This window comes from Nanorana parkeri, unplaced genomic scaffold (genome assembly GCF_000935625.1).
Source record: "Nanorana parkeri isolate BGI_ZX_2015 unplaced genomic scaffold, ASM93562v1 scaffold382, whole genome shotgun sequence".
NCBI lineage: Eukaryota > Metazoa > Chordata > Amphibia > Anura > Dicroglossidae > Nanorana > Nanorana parkeri.
In genome coordinates, this window is record NW_017306650.1 from 1,134,259 (window position 1) to 1,141,349 (window position 7,091).

A 7,091-nucleotide genomic window follows, 5' to 3' on the forward strand; every position below is an offset into this window, starting at 1 on the left:
ATATAATGAAGAACAAAAGAATCTTACAAAAGTGCCAGTGATACAGCCATGGCATAAATACACAGTATAGTAAAGTCCCCAGAAGTACCAAAATAGGGAGCATAGTGCAGTTAAAGCTGAATTACAGGAAAACGTAAAACACAGATGAAATACATACTGTATATATAAAACTTTCACTTGCACTGTAAGTGTCTTTACATCCAACGTGTGTGCTTAGCTATACGTCATGCAATATCTGTATCTTGGAGGAGACTGCAAAATGTATATATTTGGGCTTATTTAATAAGTTTATCAGAACTTTTAAAGTGTTGTCTTATCAGTATTAAAAATAACTATACAGTAACATTAGAGATTATCATAACATTAAAAAATATGTCCATTAATAGTTAAATGGGAACATGTGTGAGTACTATTAAGTAATATCCTAGTGTATGATATTTTAGTAGAAAGGAGAAGGAAATGATGCTTGCAACTTCTATGCTGCTGTTAAAAAGCACGCTAAGAATAAATATTGTTTTATGAAGAACTGTTATCCTGAGCACAGTTAAAGTGTTTGTTTCCCATGACCGTGTCCACAGCTATACGGACATCAGTACAGTAAATCTGTGCTTTGCCTAGTTTAATAGGCTAGTAAGCAAGATGTCTTAATTCTAGAAATGGTCTAAGTCAGCTTTTCTCAACCTTTTTTTCTCCCAAGAAGAACCAGTAAAATGACTTTCAGATCTCAGGGGTAACCTGCTAATACCAGTTCATTGGTGGTCAGGGAAGAATGTACCTCGCACTGATGGTCAGGGAAGGATGCCATCCCTTACACTGATGGTTAGAATGGCATCCTTACAGACAGCTAAAAAGATCACTGGTATCATACCGCTGGCTCTGCCAAGTGGCATTGGTCCAGGATGGTGCAAGGATAGTGCAACTGGTCAAATGGAAGGTTAATCAGCCACAGCTCAAGGAACCTCTCCAGCAGGAACCTTTAAGGTTGCATGGAACCTTGGCTGAGAATGGCTGGTCATGCAAAAACATCATCAGTAATATCAGTATGAAAAAATAAACAAGCCGCTGAATGAATTGTAAGAGTTAACTCTGTATACAACTATAGCCAAAATCTGTGATAAGGTAGTGAGCAACTCATAGCAGCCAAATAGAGACTTTTATTGATCTGACAAAGTACGGACATCAAAATGCACTTTATATATATTGAGGGGACACTACTTGTAGTAAGCATTACCTGCGACTATTGGTAATACAGGGGTTACAAATGACTGGTTCAGAGTAGCTTAAAACGTTTGCAGTGGTAACAGGCATCTCTTTTGACATGCCAATACTTTCTCTTATCATTGCTGGGAAAACCACACCTCTGTCAGAAAAGGGAATAATAATTTCACTGTGCTTGAGCTGTACTGATTAAACAAACATTTGTGCCTTTAACTGGTAATAAGAATGATTGGCTATATAATTGAAGATCTGAGAGTGAGAATGTTATAGAGGAACTCCAGGAATTTCAAAAATTAACTGCTGCCAAGGCGACCCCCACACTGCAAGGGTTAACTCCTTGTTTTGCTCTAGGGGGCTCAAATGAAAAAAAATAAAAAAATTATACACACACACACACACACACACACGTTCTGAACCTGACCGCACACTGAAGACTTTTCTTGTTCATTGACAACAAGTAGAGGAAACCCGTGAAGCCGGGCACCAGCTGTCATTTTCAGGGACCACTGGCTACCTGGCTACCTGGCTCCTGGCATTTGTTGAATGTGCAGGTGGAGATCAATAAACTGCCCATTGCAGCTTTTTATTATCAGACACACAATGAGAGGATTTTAAATGGGCTCCATGCTACAAATCTCCATGCACGTTGTTCCCTTTGTAAAACTAGCATACATGCTATTTCAATTACAATTCCAGCAGGTCACTGTAAATACTAAGCCAGGGCATCCGGTTGGGAAGACAGCTTTGATTTAAATGATTGCCATAAATGTCCTCAAGCACATACATGTGCTTTGCATTAAATGAACCCTGGTATATTTCTACTCTGCACATGCTGTTTCACAACAAGTCTGTGATCTGCTGCGATACATGACATGCCTCCCATAGCTTCCTGTACTTTGATCCTAAGCACTGAGCAGCTGCAATAAAAAGACACATAAGCAAATATTATCGAAATACAAGAAGCATGCGTCTTCGAGATCGGTGTAGTAATCCAGTGAAACTTTCTCTCTTTGCAGCTTCCGGTAATAAAGACCAGTCACTGTTGCCCTCTCTTTGTGCAGGGTGACTGGTCTTGTATCCGCCCCTCCTGTAGTTTTCTGCATGTAGCCTATAGTGGGTGTGGCCTGATGGACCCCTCCCACAGCTCTGCTCTCTACACAGGCTATGTGCAACACATTGATGATGTCACTGTTACAGGGTATAATCTGGATCTGCAAAGGCTTTTGTTGCACACAAAGTGCATTTATATCCTTTGTGGCTATTAAGAATGATATTTAAATTAAAGTTTTTGTGCCTCCTTCAGTCTCTTTTACTGACGGTATCCGTCACAGGTGACACTGGAAGCATCAATTGCTTTCCACCATTTACTTAGTGTATATATTATGACCACCTGACGTTTGTAGGCAAATTAGCTACAATTAGCTATCATTTCGCGCTGAAGTTGCTAGAGGGCCAGACCATTATAAATACGGGATCAGGTTGTTTACCACGACAGTAGAAGTGATTTTTTTCTGAAGATTTGGGTAAACAACGCGATTTAACAGCCTTTGAACGTGGGATGATTGTTGGCGCTCGGAGCCATGGAGCGAGTATCAGCAAAACAGCAGAATTTGTTAAATGTTCAAGAGGGGCTCATTGTTAAAGTGTTTAAAGACTGGACTGTCAGCCAAAAATCTGGGTCTGAACGTGCAAATTGTGGCCGTCAGCGACTAGTCAATGTTAGGGCAGAACGGAGAGTGGCAAGACTGGTACAAGACAACAGAAGGGCAACAGTGCAGTGTCAGATTCATCGCATCACCTTTCAACATCTCGTGGAGTCACGAGGCGGCCCAACGAAGTCATCTCGTGGAGTCATCACATGGCCCAACGAAGTCATCTCGTGGAGTCACGAGGAGGCCCAACGAAGTACTGATGGGGTGGTCATAATAATCTGGCCACTCAGTGTATATAATCTCATCACATGAATGAGAAAACATCAGGGTAGATAAGGCTTATGTGCAGTTTAAAAGACCTTTAAAAATGTACTTTATATAAAAAAGGTACTAAAACCAGCATTCAGAAGTATGTATATACATGTATACAAACCCCGAATATTAGATATATGGCACTGTTATGAGCCCCATTCACACTTAAATGTGAGCGGTTTCAGGCAATTTAAAAACTTTTTTCATGTTTTTTTCTACGGTTTTCAGACATTTTCAGGCTTGATCTTTTTGTTTTTAGTCACTAGTTAGTAGTTAGTAGGAGGAGTAGACAGTTGTAAGGTGCTAAATCATGTAAAAAAACGGCTTTTATCAGACACTCCTTTGAAAGAAGAATTCCAGGATTTTTTTTAAAGTTAACCCTTACAGTAGGGCTATCCCTACACTGCAGAGGTTAACTGATTGTTTTTCTTCATGGGATGGAATAAAGAACAAATACTCACCCACGGGGCCAAGCTTCAGTATCTTGTTAGTCAGCCCCGCTGCCTAACGGGCCAGCGAGGCCCACTAGCAAGATAGTGAAGCTTGGCCCAGTGGGAGATTCCTCCATCCACTCCAATCAGCAGATAATCCATAGGTATATGGCCAGCTATAGACTACCTGAGCCTGGGGGAGAAGAGGCTGTGGGAACCCGATCTAGCAAACAGGCAGGACCGGGGATCAGGTAAGTATCTCTCTTTATTCTGTCCCCTAGAGAAAAATTTGCATTACCCTTGGAGTGCAGGGGGTAGCCCCACTGCAAGGGTTAACTTTTAAAAAATCCCACAGTTCCTCTTTAAAGTCTATTGGGCCAAAAACATGTCGTTCTGCACCAACAGAAGCTCATATAGTGAAAGGGGGGGGGGATTGTTAGGTGTGAAATTTCATATAAAACGCACATTACATGCATTCTTCAGATGTTTTTCCAGGCACTTCCCTTGAAGTCTATGAGGCCAAAACACACATTTCTGCTGGGGGGAAAAAAAGCTCATGAACTTTAACGTTCAGGTGTAAACGCATAGCACTGAAAATCGGGAGATTCTTCACGATGAGTGTACTCTCTCTTCTAGAAATGCACAACAAAATGCTCGTGTGAATGGAGGCTAGTGATAGATGGTAGTGGGCTACCAGACAGTAAGTCAGGTGTGTGTTACAAAATGCTGCTCCCTACTCTGCCACCTTTACTTTAACAAAGTCATTTCAGATAAGCTGTAAGATTGTTCAAGCATTTATTCATGAATTAGATGACAAAACTCCCCATGCGTTTATTCATCCCAGACCATGTAGTATATGGAGCCATAAAAATAGCAATACTAGGCAACAGAGCTTACAATCCAGGGTTGCCATTACCTTAACAAACCCTTTCCCATGACCTTAAAAATCCATGTAAACTTCAGCAGGGCAGGCAACATGTAGCTACATGGGTGTATGTAATTTGTAATGCATGTCCTGCCAGCATAGGGAATTAATTGTCCTGCACCTTCTCAGGAGTGTTCAGTCAACATGCTCAGAATCTCTGTATGGCTAATCGGAATACGGCACAAAGAATGTCTTGTACCCTCATGGCTGAGCCCCAGAGCTTCAAGTAATGTTTATATAACTCAATATAACTAACAAGGACAACATTTACAAAACATAATACAAACAATACAAAATTACACACACACCCACACACAAATATAAAGGGGTGCACAGAAAGGTTCAAATATCGTGAATTCTCACCCAGAGCAGATCTACTATCAGCCCAGCAGCTCCCAGTGCCACCCTGGAGCCAAATCCTTACAGCTCCGAATCCTGATTTCTCACATACAAAATTCACACTCTAACTTATTTTTTACATAAAATATGTATTTGTTTTAAACCTCATGAGACCCAATTCACACCAACAACCTACTCTTCTAAAAGACCACCATCATACATATTATATACTGGTAAAACATGTGAGGATAAGAGTTATTATACAAAATCCTGCTTTTATGTCACATGACAAAAGTGACAGTGACGGAGCCCGGGACAAACTATAACACCGCCAGAGGTCAATGAGCAGTTACCACATTTTTTTTTTTTTTACCAGGGTGACTGCAACTTGAGCCCCTAAACTGTCTGCACCCTATACAATTTGATTGTACAATCCCTGTTAGCTTTACCAAAACTTTGTAATATTAAGGCATATGTAAGCACTCTATTCAATGGGTATTCAGACAAGCAGGTCCTTGCATGACATAGATGTCAGTAGATAAAAAGACAGTTGTACAATCAGATTGTGTAGTGTATATGGCCAGCCTTACAGTTTGATCGACCTCCACTTAGAGATATCTAACTACAGTATTTTAGGGACAGTGGCCCTTTAAGGATACTTGACATATGCCATTGACTTTATTATGCCGATAGTTAATATAATATGATTGAAAGTTTGTAGAGGAAGGGCATATTGTGACAATAAAGTGATCAGATGTATGCACAGAGGTTTCCATTGAAGTATGGTCTATTGATCAATGATCAGAGGTGTCAGCAGTCTTACCTTGGGCTGAGTTCCTCTGCCAGCAGAAGACAGCGCACAATAGTAGAACCTGGAGGGGAATGAGTCCAGCCATAGCTTGCAGTGTATAATCCGAGGAATCCAAGCAATGTGCTCACTGAACTATTCTCCGGAGAGCTGTCTGTGTGAAGTGCTGACAGCCCGGAGCCTTCCCGTATATTTATAGAGAGGACAATGGACGTAGAGCGGAGTATAGAGGTAAGAGGGAGGGGATTCCCAACCTGACTCACCCCAATCCGATTCATATATTCCGCTCTCCGCCGCTAGATGGCGCTCCGCACCTCTCCGCTCATAAAATCCCCTTTAATGGATCGCGATGTACGAGTCATCATCCACTGTGTGTGACATAATGTCATCACTGATAGAACAAGCCTGAAATATGGCCATTCCCTTTTTCATGCAAAATATTAAATTAATATTATTAAAATATTATTTATGGAAAGCATAACTGGGGCTCCAGTGGCGTAAGCAGAGTTATGGGCGCCCCCACATATTATATAAACATCCACTAGAACTGTACCCCCCACCCCCACACATATATATCAGCTAAGGAACTACAAGTCCAAGTATACCATCATTGTCCCTGTACACCCCCCCTCCCCCCCTACACACACATATCACCCAGGGAACGGCAATATCTGGTTGTTGTACAGGGGCAATGAGGGCATGCTGGGACTTGTAGTTCCCTAGCTGATATGTTATGAAGCTGTATTCTACCTGAAAGTACTACAATGACATTATAGAACTAAGAATAAAACATAAAATAAAACTTTTTTTCTTCTTCTAATACTCACCTGATTCTTGGATCCACCAACAAGCGCAGTCTCCCATGCTGTTAGAAGTTGCATACAGCGTGTGCTGATTACTACTTAAACCGGCGCGCGCTGTGTGCAGCTTCTGGGAAGATACGCTATTAGCATAGCGATGAAGCCGGCTGCGCATTTTGCATCGCTCCCGCTACGCTAATAGCATATCTTCTTAGAAGCTGCACACTGCACGCGCCGGTTTATGTAGTAACTAGCACACGCTGTATGCAACTTCTAACAGCGTGGGAGATGGGAGGCTGCACTTGTTGGTGGATCCAGGAATCAGGTGAGTATTAGAAGAAAAAAAAGTTTTATTTTATGTTCCCGATTTTATTTTAAAAAAATGTGTCACCTTACCTTAGACTGGTGATCAGTGGGGGCTTCCTGGACCCTGGTTGTGGGGGGGTCTGCCCCCCATCATACAGCACAGAGTAACCCCCCGACATGCAGCACACAGAGACCCCCCCACATGTAGCGCACAGAGACCCCCCACATGTAGCACACAGAGACCCCCAACATGCAGCACAGAGACCACCTCCCCACATGCAGCACACAGAGTCCCCCCCC